At 36.7% G+C, this 15,379-nt stretch overlaps 1 long non-coding RNA gene across 1 annotated transcript; it reads right to left on the minus strand.

The window, feature by feature from the left end:
• Positions 1–3,819: 3,819 nt before the first annotated feature.
• Positions 3,820–14,946, minus strand: LOC106017150 (uncharacterized). The gene is made up of 3 exons (XR_002402238.4): positions 9,690–14,946; positions 6,591–6,706; positions 3,820–4,566 (listed from the first exon to the last, which is right to left on the minus strand). It is a non-coding gene; the product is annotated as an uncharacterized lncRNA (long non-coding RNA).
• Between the last annotated feature and the right edge of the window lie 433 nt (positions 14,947–15,379).

Consider the following 15,379-nt stretch of genomic DNA (forward strand, 5'->3'; position numbering starts at 1 on the left):
GTTTATTTGTGCAGACACCTCCACTAATGCATTACCATCCAGAACAGGGTTATCATAATGAACTACTGGTGCTTATGTTGCAAGGTGAGTTAAACCAAGTCTGAAGTCTAAGCCTATAATATTGCACAGTTCACAGATGGAATAATGGCTGTTTCTTAGACTACTTGAGGACACAGTTCACAGGTTGAGAATACTTGAGCAAAAACCTGAACTACATATTTCAAAGTTCCTTCTGCAACCATTCACCCTGCATATGTGCTAAGCTTAGGCACACCCAGAGCCTGTCCTGTGTCCAAGTCTCTTCTACTTAGGAGATATGCTCATACCTCTGTGGTGTTTCCTGATGCTGTCCATTCAACAACTGAGCTGCAGGCCTGGGAACCAAGCCAGGCTCTTTCCTGTAGCAACACATGGCAGTAGCATGCCTGGAAAACTGAATGCTGCCAGTCCCTCAAAATCTTACTCTCTTACTGCACAATCCTCAGAAAGCCTACTTCTTCATTTTTCCTTTTTTTTTTTTTTTTTTTTTTTTGGGGGGGGTGGGGGGAGGGGGGTGAGGGGGAAATCACAGCTTATGTTCATATTAGTTTCTGATAAGCCATATTTCTGTGAATACAGTACTATAAACATCTAAGACACCTCATCTAAAGTCTGCTTAGCTACATTTGCACTGTCATAAAGGCATTGATTGTATTTATTTCTTTGAAAGATGCTTTGATATATTCATATTCAGAGCATTAATTTGATTCCATCAGTTTGTCCAATCAAAATGACCAACTCTGCCCTGAAAACTGAATTCGAGAGCTTAGTTCCTCCCACAAAATTTTTGCACTCAAGTCAGTGTTACTATAAAAGAGCTGTATTTGCAATCATACGTTTATGAACTTGTGGGAATCCTTCAAACATCAGGCCATCTCTCCAGGGCTCCACTTTATATGAAGGCATCTCTGGGTCAATGCTACTGCCTGTGCCTCAGCAGAATGTTCTATAACCACTGCAATGGGAAGCTGGGTTCTACACCTGCTGACCCCATGAAATCACCCACAAACCAAAAAATCATAAGATTCAGAAAGTAATGCATTTGCAGGTAAAGAAGTACAGTTAAATTAATAGGAAACACATATATCCACCATCATTTTAATATCTGTTCTATTTTTCCTATTATCCAGCTAAAAAGATTCTAAAAGATATCTAAAAGATTTTAGATACCCAAAGTATTTTACGTATTCAAACTTCCCGTGGATGTCTACTCAAATTCAAACATCCCCTCCTTCTCCAAGGAATTCCTAACCTTCCTAGAGTCTTTATCTGGATACTGAAGAAAATTTGACCCCCCTTAACTTACTTTTAGAGGTGTTGATGTGCTTTGGACAAGGGAAGGCAGTGCCTTTTCCTATTCAATAGATGAACAGAAATGTGTTGATAAGCTTTGCTTAATTTGCATTACTGTTAATAATTTGCTTAATTATTAACAAATCACGTTCAACACATGAAGTAAACAGTATTTCTGGCTGTTGGGAGGGGTCAGGAAGGTATTTAATTCTCAGTACTTAACTTTATCTACTCTCTAAATCCCGGTTTCATACACACAGGCAAACCATACTTCGTACAAACAAACGATCATGCATAATTCATAGTAATTTCTTGATTTGTATGTAGCAGTACCCAGAAACCTTTGACATGAACATAGGTCTAATTGGGTTTTGAAGTATAGTGTAACATAGGCCAAATGAAACTTGACAGTTCTCCTTCTCACTGACCATTAGAGTGAAATAAGCACAAAAATTCATATAAGCAGATAATTTTCTCAGGAAGAGCAACCAAGCCTTACATCTGAGAATGCTGTGTTAAGAAAACATCTAAACACATATTACTTGTCTGCAAAAGTAGTAAGTGTACTGACCTTCGTCACTTTTCCTGCTGTGCCTTCCCCTAAAGTGCCTGTGGAGGTCAGTAATGCATAAAGTTGATAGGGGCCTGTGAACACCAGGTCCATGGAATTTACTGATGATGGAATCTTTCCTCTGCAAATGAATGAAGAAGGTCTGCTTACTGTCAACGCTTCACAAGAAACTGCTGGAGTAGTTAGCCATACCACTATAAAGAAATGTATACGCAAATACATATTTAGACATACACATACACTTTTTCACACAGACACTTTTAAAATCATGAAGACTGCAAATTAATTTGAAAGGAAGTCTAAGTAGAGGTCTGTCCTGGACAGCTTGCTGTCCAGCCAAATAGGAGTATTTCAAATACCATAAGGGAGAAGAGGGAGACAGGCTTACAGATTTATGAACAATAAGTGACATGGTTTAAGAAAATCTATGTCTTGGGGTTCCAAATATTTTTTTTGTCTATTTGTTCATCTCTTTATTTAGAGGTTAATTGCTCTATATAACCCTATATAAATGAAGTTTGGGGAGCTACTTGAATTTGACAAGATATTTGAGAGAAAAGCTATTAGCCTAATCTGATAGTTATTCCTCTTTTGAACATTTTATTCTCTCCTCATTCATGTAGATAGTTGTTATGATCAGTGTTACACATTTAGGTAGAGTGGTTTTGATTCTGTCCTTCTGTCCTCCTGACCACTAAAGAAGAAAAGCAATCTGACTTCTATGCAGTTTGCTGTTTAACTGTACAGTGAATGTGCCCATTGCTAAGCAAACCAGCCAAACAAGCTTTTTCCAACTATTTGCATATTTGGCCCTAGAGCACAGATGTAAGGCAGCACCAAAACCTGAGAACTGTAGCCATAATACAAATAAATATTTTTTTGCTGGTTTTGTTATAAATAAAATATTAAGCAACACTTTTGTCCTCAAAGTGTACATATATAATTTTATTTCCTGGGTCTGATATAAGAAAGCACAAATAGTGAGCAGTAAAAATCTATGCACACCCTTGAACAAGCAGCTGTTGTTCCCAGTTACTTTTGGTCATGAATAGGTGCTCATTAGGCATACAAATGCATGAACTCTTTGTGTGTGAAAAGGGATAAAAGTCAGTTTACAGAAGGTAGAGTCTATCACATGGATGTTAAGAGATTTAGTCAAAATCTATGTAAGGATGTTTAAGCTTATATTCATCAGAAAAAAAAGAAAAAAGAAAAAAGCTTTCTTATCTCAATTTACTTTGGTATGTTCATGTAGAAGTAAAAACACTAACATCTTGTTCTTTTCTGCCCAGACCGATCACCATATTACGTGGTGATCTGAATTCTGTTCTGTAGTGACAGGCTGTGACCAGCTCCCTCTGAATTCTGAGGGAACTGTTTGCACACATCTGGCAGCCAAAGAGTCAGACTCCTGGATTACCAGCTACTTGTACCATGAAGACATTTTTCTTATTCAGGATTCTTGTTTTCTATAGGAGGGTGTTAATACATTCAGGAGAATTTGATTTGCTCATTTGATGTTTTTTTCTCAAGGACAAGAAGTGGTAATATTTTTTCAGGTAAGCAGCATTTGGGATTCATTTTTGGGAATCACAAGAGTGATGCTGCAAGATGAGATCTTTTTGTATAGTTTCCATCTATATCTCTGTTTGTATTATAGCTCTTGCAAACCTAAGCAAGGTGAAACTCACAATGAAAACTTGAGGGCTTCATCTTGAAATCAGATAACCTTACTAAATTCCACATTCTTTCATATAACTATTACAAACATAAATATTTATGCAATATATATTAATACACACACAGAGAGAAGGCAGTAAGAGAAGGAAAGTAAAGCTTCTCTTCCAATTTCTTCATAGAATGTTTACCATTGAGGTTCAAAATTCCAGTTTTTCAAAAAGGTTGAGGAGGAAAAATAAGATTTGAAAATGATAATATCAGTAGAGAAAGATCATCAAACAGAATACTGTTTGCCCAGCATCTGTTTTTCTTTATTTTGTCTGCTTTTCAATCATTTTTGCTTACATGTGCATAAATAATTTAGAATTGTACTTTAAAATACACTAATATTCAAATGAGAAAATAGAGGGCTTTTTAAAAGCATGCAGTAACCACAAGAAAGTAAAAAGAAATTAAATGGAATAAAATTTCCAAGGCTCTTTTCCCCCTCTTATATCAACTATCTAAGGGGTCTCTAAATTTAGCTAAATTAAACAATAATAAACATCTGAAACTCTCTATCCTTTTCTCTTTGGGGATGTTCTCTCTTTCCTTACATGAAGGTAAATAAAGAGAGGAGGCCTTACTTTTCAATGGACACTGTATGACACAGTCTTTAGAAAAATGACGTACTTCAGTTATCTATAGAATCAGTTATGCACACTTTAGAAAGATGTAGCTGGAAGCCATTTGCAGTTCAACCTGTAACTTCGCAACATCTCCATTAATTTGCACAGAGAAGTTTTGTTTTCCATCTTTCCACCTTGATACACACTGTGAGAACGTTTATGCTTTGTCCAGAAATTTATTGTCTTCACTCCACCTTTTCCATCTTTTTTGTCAGTAATCTTTGTCCTAGTGGGAAAGCTGGTAGGGGAGGTACCTCATCATGTTTGAGGATCATGAAGGATCATTGTATGACCGTGAAGGATCACTGTATACTCCTAGAACAAAAGACAAACAACCTATACTGAAGTATTTGGTCAAAGGAGCAAGCTGGTTTTCCTTCCTGCAAGCACAAAATATTTCGATCACAAAAAGTAGTACATGACTTTTGCTGGAGACTCCTTCAGAGCCTTTACCATAGCTATTTCCCTTCCACAGAAAGCGATGATGACCTGCAAATATGTTTCTGTGTCTATACAAAAATGTGAAATTTACTGTGCATATCTGACATAGATATAGCATATTAGGCAATCACAGAAAATTCCCTTCTAGTTGTTAGGAGAATCCAAGAGAGAGAAAGAGGCTAAAGGCTTGGCTGCAGGCTTGATGAAGCACCTTCATGTTACAAGAACTGCATATCTAGCCCTCCCACTGAAGAAATATATGAAAGGATGCAGGGATAGATGGTCTTCATCATCCTTTGTCTGGTAGTTCCTTTTAGTACTTACAGAAGGTCTAAATGGTAATGCCAAATAGCAACAAGGAGAGAGCAGTACCCATAGCCTGCTAGTCACATGCTTGTTCAGTCTTACATTCCCATCTTATGGTGGAGCGAGTCATCACTAGTCAGCTCCATAGGGTACATTTATGGCAAAAGGTTTCTCCTTCAAATGCAGAAACAGTGCCTGTGAACATCCCTTCCACTGAGTGTACCTGAAGTAGATTCGTTCCATATTCCAGATTCACCATCTTTTGTATAAGTAGCACCTGTATGTGTGTTTAACACAATGAAGGTAGAGGCTTCTAGAAGCCTGAAACAAGATCTGAACCACAGACACAAAAACAAGAGCAAACAAAAATAAAATAAAAACACCACAAACCATAAAAAATCAAAACAAATTAAAAAATACACACCACACTCAGTGTCCCATCTTCCCCTCTTTTGATGTTTTTAGCAGTCACTTAGCCCAGTATCTCCAAAACTTCCAGTGACAACTTGAAGGACAAGAGGAAAACAGATAAAAACAGACTTCTAACATTGGTCTCAAGTCCATGATCAGCCTGCGGTTAGAATATACTTTAGAATAATTTCAATATTTCATCACTAGCATTTTGAAAGAATACAGAAGGATTCTTCATTTAGGCTCTTGATCATGGCAGAGAAACAAATGCATTTTTCACTAATTCATATGTCGCTGACTTTCAGAGGAGACTTCTGAATCTTCCTCAAGGCAGAGGTCAGGAGAACAGACATCCAAAATCCAACATTCTCAGATGAGCTACTCTCTCTTTATATTTCAAGCAATGAAAGACTTTTTGTTACGCTTTTTATTCTCACATTGCAGAACACTCAGGAATATACATCAGTAAATGTTTATTCAGTTTGTATTTTGACTATATACTGGGATTAGTGCTCCAAACTATTGACATTGATCAACACATAATTATTGTTCATAAACAATGGAAATTCTTAATTTATCCATATCCTGGAAAGGAATTTGAAGATGAAACCTAAGAATGACTTTGTTTTTAAAAAAGCTATCCTGCTTAATCTGAAAGATACAGCATAATTATTGCATTAAGATTCATTAGAGATTAAGCAGGTAATCCACAGAGATTATTCCATAGTTTTTCTGTAGCTGCCATTTATTAAATGTTCCATCTCATGAACCATTAATTTATTATTATTATTTTTTTAAGTACTCTTTTATTTCCTTTAAATTTACCTAGAAGTTTATTAGGTTCAGTCTGTACAGCATACATTTAAAACATTCCCAGTGGAGAAGCATAACACATTTGAAATCTATATTTGATCTGACAACAGCAGCACCATGTTTGAATTAGAAACAGATTAGACATAATTGAAGATAAAGAGGACACAAGCATCACTCCCATTTTGGTGGAATGGGCTTTAAATTATCAGATTCATCCAGAATACATTACTGAGAAACATTGAATTGTTATCTTTAGACAGCCTTTTCTAAGAGTTTACAATTTCTCAGTTCAGTGAAGCTTGCCACCAGCTTGTTATCAGAACAAAAAACGAAAAATCATTTGGTTCAGAGCACAGAACTGATCTCACCTCCAAAAGTACACGTTTTCTTCTGATAACAGACACTTCATTGGACTGCAGAGGTAGCACTTCATGGTTACAGTGAAGTCAATCTTTTTAAGATTCTTCCACTTTTCAGGTAATTCCTAACAACATTACAAGTAGATATTGTTTGTCATTTTGCAGAGCCAACGGCTCTCCCCACACAGAAACACACATACACATGCTTACATTCCCCACTCTTTTTTTTTTTTTTTTAAATCAGTAGTTGATTTTGTGACATTCTTTTGCCATGTCTTTTTGTGGTGACAAATGTGGACTCGTTGTCCAGGGTAATTTGCAAAATGCAATTTAGACAAAAGATTAAAGTTTAAAATTTCTGATATTTTCTAGTTAGAACATATTTATCTACATTAAATTTGGAAATAAACCTCAGCAATAAAAAGAACACCACAGCAACACAACTCACTATAAAATAGTTTTGAGAAGCATGTTATTAATTTAAACCTCCCCTCAGAAAGAGTTCAAAAATGCACACAGTGATAACTGAATGTATTGGTAGGTCCTGATCTCAGTGTTAAATACTTTCAGAAACCTGCCTAGCTTTCAGCAGTCGCATACTTGGTCTCAGCCTGATCCTCCCAAAAGTCATATTCCTTACCCAGCTTTTAGACGTCCCAAAGTCTCTACAAGAAATACATGTAGCTGACAAAATAGTCAGCAGTGAGTGCCATTGAATACAGACAAGGACTTGATGACAGCTTGCCTAATTAGACACTGTAGTTTAAAGGCCATCACACACAGATAAAGGTGTTTTTGTTGTCATTTTGGAAAACTTTTATAGGACTTTTGCAAACATTTGAGTTTACTTTGAATCTTAGTCTACATAATCCCACAATTCTGTGATACAGTTGAACTTCATTACCTCCTTGCAAGTCATATTGCTCAAAAAGGTTTCCTATCATTATTTGAAGCAAGTTTTGACACAGCTGACTAGAGGCTTAATAAACACAAGCAATCCTTTGATAATGCATTCATAAGTAAGAACACAACGAAATATCTATCTATGAACTGTACTTTGAAAAGGATATTTCCATGGTAAACTTTACTTTTTAACTGCCTTAAGAGGAAAAAAAAAATACAATTTAAAAGTAAGGAAATTATTTGGAAAAAGTTCCCCATTTTCATATGCAATGTAAGTCTTTTACTTCCTGAAAATCATGCCAGGGGAAAACAAAACAAAACACCTACACAAACACCGTTAGTCATTTGGATAAAATCAGGTTGAAAGCAAAGATCCGATTCATAGAGAACTAGTGTTTTACATATTAAAACCATCGAATTTTGTAATGGTGCCATTTGTACTGCTTTAACTTTTGGTCTGTCAACACTTCCCTAATTAAAGGTGTATTAGGGAGTATGGCTCAAATTTCAAGAAGATCACCTTCAATTTGCATGTACCATCTGAAACCATTCCTACACACGTGCAAACAGGCACATACACAACAGTGAACAGCAAGGGCTATCTGCTTCCCAAGGAGAGGTGAGCCAGGAACAGGAGGGACCCAGCATGAGCAAAGCCCTTACCAGCCAAGGGAATAGTCCCACTACGTGAAGGTCTATCAAGGAGACAACCTACTTCAACCATAGGTCCAAGGACCATTCTGGATAGTCTATCCAGAAGGCAGCACCAGAAACAGGCTTGAAAGCAGTACTGTATAGCTCACATCAAGACTGAAGTCCCAGGGTTGAGCTTAAGAGGAGCCCCTGGGTGTGGGGTGGAGACCCCACATGGGGATGGACATAACCATTAAGGGCTTATTAGTGCACTCTTGATGGTTCGCACACAAGCTAAGTCATTAAGCTGATAATTACCTGATCTGCCTGTGCAAACAAGGAATACCCCGATCCTACAACATTTAAATTTCTCAGTTGATTTTTAGAGGATAAAGATTTATCCTGTCTCTGGTTATGCAAACAAACAAAAAAAAAAAAAAAAAAAAGGCAGCAACAACAACAAAACAACAACGAAAAACAACTAAAAGCTATTCATTTCAACAGAGACAGAATTGAGAACACTTTTAAGACTTTGAGGCCTTATGTATGAAAACTAAAACCAAAAGCACCCTGTAAGCTTCTTAGCTAAAATCAGATAGAAAACAAAATTTCAGGTAACCAGAAATATTCATTTTACAAAAATTATTATTGTTCTGGTGGGGAAGTAGAGGGAATTGACCTTACAACAGTTTTGCTTAAAAAATGTGCATATATGAAACCACAGCAGTGCACTGCCCTGGGTTTCATGCATTCATTTGGAAGGTGAGAAAGCCCCAAGGCCAAAGTTCTGCTCTAAAACAGACACTGTGGATTATGTTCATGATCTCTCACATCCCACCTTGAATGCCCTGACCAAGAATCTTTGCCTATTTGAGACATGTCACCCCTCAGTGTCACCCAACTCTGCTCTTATTCCCAAAGACTGGAGAGGAGCTGGGGTTATGTTAGTGCTGTGGATTTCGGGTTTAATTGCAATGCAAGCACAACCATAAAAACAAAAGTAAAAAATCCCCAATGTACCTTCTAGTACACATCTATGCAACCTGGAAATCCTATTCAGTGGAAGGCAGAACACACAAGCTAATAAGCCTATCTGGCCTTTAAATCTGCTATTAATAAAGGAGATATAAAGTTAAAAAAATGTCTTAAACTGTCTTTAGCTTACGACTACTTGTGCGAAAACACTACTTCCCACTGACAAATCATTTTTTTTCTCCTAAACATTTTAATTGATTCCTAGGAGGACAATGATGGCACAGCATTGATAAACGCTTCTCATTAAATCTCTTGAATGAAACTTGAGAACATCGAGAAAAATTTATGATGTCCTTACTGTAGACCCAAATAAATCAACAGAATAATTCTGTATTTATATATATATGTTTGTATATATCTATCTATCTATATATATATAGTAAAAGAAGTGTCCAAAGTAAACATCTCCACAGGGGAAAAAGAGATTAAAAAAAAAATAAATAAAAGCTCATAAAAAAAAATATTTTTTTTTATTTTTGTTACAGCTCTTATTCAAGTATTTTTCAAAGCTTTATATGTGTTATGTCAGATCCTTACCTCCAGATCTGCAGAAAATCCTTGCCTCCAAGTTCTGGTACCTACCATCCTGAAAAGATCTGAAAAGGTCAGTTTCAAGACTTTGAACACATCATCTTTGGAGTCCTGGTCTTCTGTGGCCATTAGATGTCCCATCATTTCACCTAAAGCTGTTCACCTTCCTTTTTACGCTTTCTTATTCAAACCTCTCTTAGTTTCATTCATGAGTCTCTCCATTTCGTAACACTAATAATACGTAACATGAGCAAATGTCAAGTTAATTAGCACAGAGCACCTGAAAACTTAAGGCAAACCATACACATCAATTATATTAATGAACAAATAAATGCAATCAAATCAAACATAGAAGCATTGTGTTGGTGCTTAGTTGGTGGGCTCCTTTTCCCCTCTATTTAAACAAGATGAGAAATACATTTCACATGCTTGATGAGATGCACTTGAGAAATATCATGAACTCATTTACACTTGCCCATCTCTTCACTTGCTGTTTCTACTGCACATGATTCAAGTAATAATCCTGTTCAGGTTCTCAGTGTTGCAGAATTGGGGCAGAGGAGTGCTGTCTGGCTGCAGGAAATAGTTCAGATCTGAGGTGATGGGTACAGCACTGCAATCCATGTCAACCTTTTAGAAGAGTCCAAGATTAACATCCATTTCAAAGAGCTTTTCTCCCAGAGAGATCTTCAGCATACCTTACACAGCCAAATTGCTGTCTAGACACTCTCATGCTCTAAACACTCCTGATCTAGCTTTCCAGCATGGTCAAAACACTGCCATTTTGAAGTGCATTTTACAAATAAATTTATACCAAAAATGAGATAGAAACATTGAAAGTTCTTCATATAGTACTGTAAGCCAAACCCATGACAAATAGTGAGTCCACATCAATCAAAGAATAAATCACTATTTCTAAGATATTTTGAACATCTTAAGAACATCAAGTTTTTGGTTTTTTTTTGAGCTTGATGCTTATCCAGATGAATTTGAAGACCAAAGAAGCCTTTTATCCCAAGGATGCATCCAAGGTACCAGGAAAGACCCATGTCTGCAAAGACTCTCCCTTGTCTGATAGCTAAAAGGGCTTGAATTGACTTCAAGAGATCCTTCAATCCCCCCTTCTGAATTAAAATAAAAAATATGTATATACATAAACACATATACAGATATATATATGTATGTGTTTATGTACGTACGCAAATGAATCAGAAACCAGAGAAACTTGCCTAAGGGAATTACCTGAGCTGTTTTCCTTAAAAAAATTCAGCTCTGTTATTTTTATATTAAATTCACCAATGGTATTTAAAAGGCTTGTGGTCAATTTGGTTTGAAAGAACTACTAAAAAAAATCTTCTGATTTTTAGATTCACTAACTTCTTCAGAATATTTGGCTAATATTGGCTCTAAAGAAAGAAGAAAAACAAACAAACAAACAAACAAACACCAACAAACAGTAGGTCTTAAACAAATCACCAAAACATATTTCCTTAACAGGTAAGAGAAAGAAGAAACCTCTGCAAAAAGTGAACTATCTGTTCTTTAGAATACTTCACATCTTGTGAAAACATTTTGGAAGCGCATTATTTTCATAGAAATCCTGCTCCCCTCTACTAAGAATTCTGCTCTGCTCATCCATAGAGCAGAAACTGCTTCATGCATCCAGTTTTATAATCTATCCATAAGTAGCACTATTTGTTCAAGTCACTTTGACACTCCAGAACATAAACAGTGATCAAGTTCCCTTTCTTCATAGCTACTTATTTCTTCCAGGGCATCCATCTAATCTATATCATGCTAAATTAACACCTCAAATTGAAAAGGCAGTGGAGACAAAAATTAAATCAAAGAAAGATGTCCTAAAAGCCAAGCCACGTGCCACGACCCAAGGTACTATACTGATGGCAATCACAAGTATAACTTGTCAGTTAGTAGAAAGTTCCCTGTCTGCTCCTTGGAACATGTTAATGGGAAATGACTGCTTGGATTCATATTTCTCAAGTATTATAATTTCTATTTCACACATCATACTAACATCAAAAATTCAAAGTACTTACTGTCATCAGCTAGACACAAAACAGTGCACTTGCTATTACTCACATTCTCCAACATGTTGATTTAAATTACAACGCTTGCTAGTGAGACGGGTTGTGATTCAGATTCTGAGGGCTGTCAGTGTAACTTTCTAGTAGACCTCAAAAAATTGGAATCTTGATTCGAGGCATCTTCACCAAGTTTCCTTTATCTCATTAACAGATTTTTAATGCCACAGAGAGATGATGAAAGTACTTCTACTGACTGGGCTGTTATGGCTAGTAGAGAATTCAATGGGACTCAGAAACCCCACCTTTTCTAAATCTGGGGTTGAAGAAATTGCTTTGCAGGCAAAGGTAATGGACTCAGTAAAGACCAGAGTAAAACTGTGGGCTGTTCCTGTTTCTAAAGGTACAGAGAAAGCACGCTTTACAAATACAAGCCATTCCAAATACCATAATCTCCATTTCCACAGACTGCAGCACTTGGTGGAGGAAGAAGAAAAAGGAAATTCAGAAGTTATAGAGTACAGATTATGCAAACTTGGCTCTCTATGTCTGAGAACACAGTTTAGGACATTCATTTCCTCCATTTGCTCTTTGGTCCTAGGTACAAAAAAAAAGCCAGTCCAGGAGCGAGTGACAGGCTCATAAAGAACAGGGTAAATCCTCCTGTCCACTCAACAGGTAATGCTGCTTTCTGATATCCCCAAACCTTCATATCCGTGCTGCCGAGTACTGTAGAATAAGTAGCCATGAATTTCAGAGAAAAATCAAGCTGGCAAAAGCCAGAAGAATTTCAGGAACAGAGGTTCTGGACCATTTTGTTTGCTCCAGCCCTCTTCCGTCTTTTCCTTTACTATTTCCTGGACTCCTTTCTCCAACTACTCCTTTTTATACTCCACTCTGTCCTCTCAACCCATTCTCAACTGTTATTTTACCCTTTGTTTCTTTTCACTGTTATGCATTATAACCAATTTATAATTAATCTGGTTTTCCCTAGAGTCTGTTTAACTGTGATATTTTGATACATTTATTTATTTAAGTTTGTTTCTATCTCATAAAAAGAGTTTGAAAAAATGGATAAAGTTTTTTTCACGTCCAACTAGTCTGGCAAAAACAGTCTTGCAAAAAAAACTTGCATTAACATTACATCTCTAAAAAAAAAAGTGTTTATTTCATTCACAAACCACTTCTGTCTCCTGTCTATGGACACAGCCCTCTAATAGTCTCCTAATATAAGCTCAGTGGTACTTGCAGATGTGGAAGCAGAAACAGCACCAGGTATCCTGATGACAAGACACCAAGAGACCAAACATTCAACTAACAATCATAAGGAAACAAACAGTTCTTGAGAAAGATACAGTCTGGAATATAGCTGTAGAAGAAGACAGTTGATGCCAAATCCTCAGTAACACATACAGTGTAAAGCCACACAGTGCCTGTGGAAAACACACAAGCAAAAATGGACGGTAAATCCATGAACAAGCCTTGCAGATCATCCAGCCGCAGACTTCTGTGTGTACTGCCAAGGTGAACTCAATTGGGCAAGTGAATCAAAAAGTTTAAAAAAAAAAAAAAGTTAGCCAATATAGCCAGTATCATTTAAAGAATATGTGCTGGTTGCTGAAAGAAATTACTAGACACATTCATAACACAAGAAGAGAGACAGAAGTTAAGGACAGCAGAAAATGACAGCTCACAGTGAATAGATGGGAAAAGCCTCATCGCTTCTCTTGAGATGTTAGCCTTCGTGGCATAAAACACTGGATAGGGGTGACTCGGGTGGGAAAACAATTACATTCAAATGCTTAGAGGGAAGGTCAACTTAAAAACAAACAACAAAAAAAAAGTAGCAAAAGTAACAATACCTGAAAAAGGTCCAAACTACTTGACAGATCTGTTTACAGATGGAATATCATGGATGTCTTTGATTAGTCCCTCTGTAATATCACAGAAATTGCTACTGACATCGAGTCCAAAGGTTTAAAAGTCATTTCACTGCCATTAAGAACAAGCTGCACTTCAAATAAAGAAGTGGATTTAAATGTTGTCTCACTGCTTTCAGCCAGATACTGAAGAGAACACTTGATAACTTTGAACAGCCCATCTACAATCATGTGGTCTATGTATTCAGTGTACAGTTTCCATTCATCAGAAAGAGGATCTGCCTGGAGCAAATACTGATTGTCCTGGAAAGAGTAATTTAGAGAATCAGTAACAGGGGTTTAGAATTGCTCTTCCCAGTGTGGATTTCTTATCCCAGCTAACTGATCAGTTGAGGAATAAAGGAACTCTCACTTTGATGAAGAAAAGCATTCCCATTATTTACAACATAATTACCTTTTCATTGTACTTGTAAAAATTACATCTGGAACTAATTACTGAAAACTCTTTTCCTTTAGAGTTAGATTTACATCAGCAAGTGCAAATACTTGAAAAGAGTTTTAGTTTTGTTTTGTTTTTGTTTTGTTTTATTTTTATTTTATTTATTTATTTTTAAGTATTTACATCTATTTATGGACAATTGCTACTCCCAGTATAAAACGTTTACTGTACCTACTATCATGTTGAATGTCTAGTGGGTCTTTTCTACTGTTTCTTAAATCACACTCCCTAGTTTTTTTTATTGGACCGAAGGAATTATTTCTGTAATCTTTCTTCGCACACACACACAGACAAAGCTATGTTTTTGTTTGTTTTTCTTGTCAACACAACAGCCAACTCCACATTATTCATGAATATTCAGATTATCTCATCCACATTTTAAACAAGGTCACCCTGTCTGCTCAATACAATCCCAGAGATCATCACTCTGCCAAGTCAGAGGCAGGCATCCGTTGTTTATCAAAACTCTCCAGTTCACGTATAGAATCACAGAATGGTTTGGGTTGGAAGGGACCTTAAAGATCATCTAATTCCAAACCCCCTGACACAGACAGGGACACCTCCCAGGTTGCATCCACAGCTTCTCTGGGAAACCTGTTCCAGTGCTTCACCACCCTGTGAGTGAAGAATTTATTCTGAATGTCTAATATATACCTACCCTCTTTTAGTTTAAAAACATTACTCATTGTCCTATCATCACAGTCCCTGACCAAGATCCCTCTCTGCTTTCCTGTAGGCCCCCTTTAGGTACTGGATGGCTGCAGTGAGGTCTCCCTTTCTCTTCTCAAGGATGAACAAACCCAACTCCCTCAGCTTGCCCTCACAGACAAGGTGCTGCAGCTCTTTAATCATCCTTGTAGCCCTCCTCTGGACTCATTCTAATAGGTCCTTGAATTCTACTTCTCTTTGCAGCATGGTCTTCCACAGCTTCTGGCATACCTTTGCAATTACAATTAAATTTACAATAAAAACACAGCAGGAAAAACTTACTTCTTCTAAAGTTATCAAAAATATTTTTGAGTAGATTCCTTCCTTCTTTGTTCAGTTTATTTAGTCAAGAAACCTTGAAAAATCAGTTGCACTGAAACAGAGTTTACTGGTTATGCATTAATATTTTCCCTTAGGTGTTAAAAAAAAAAGGGGGGGGGGGATCAAATGTACTCAAACTTCTAGCTTTAAAAACATCAAGTGCCAAGTTCTCAGTCAGTGAAATCAACCATGTTAATATTAAATCAGTGGAGTCTGCATCCTATTTATGTATTAGTAGAGAATCTG

Source organism: Anas platyrhynchos, chromosome 7, assembly GCF_047663525.1.
Source record: "Anas platyrhynchos isolate ZD024472 breed Pekin duck chromosome 7, IASCAAS_PekinDuck_T2T, whole genome shotgun sequence".
NCBI classification, from domain to species: Eukaryota; Metazoa; Chordata; class Aves; order Anseriformes; family Anatidae; genus Anas; species Anas platyrhynchos.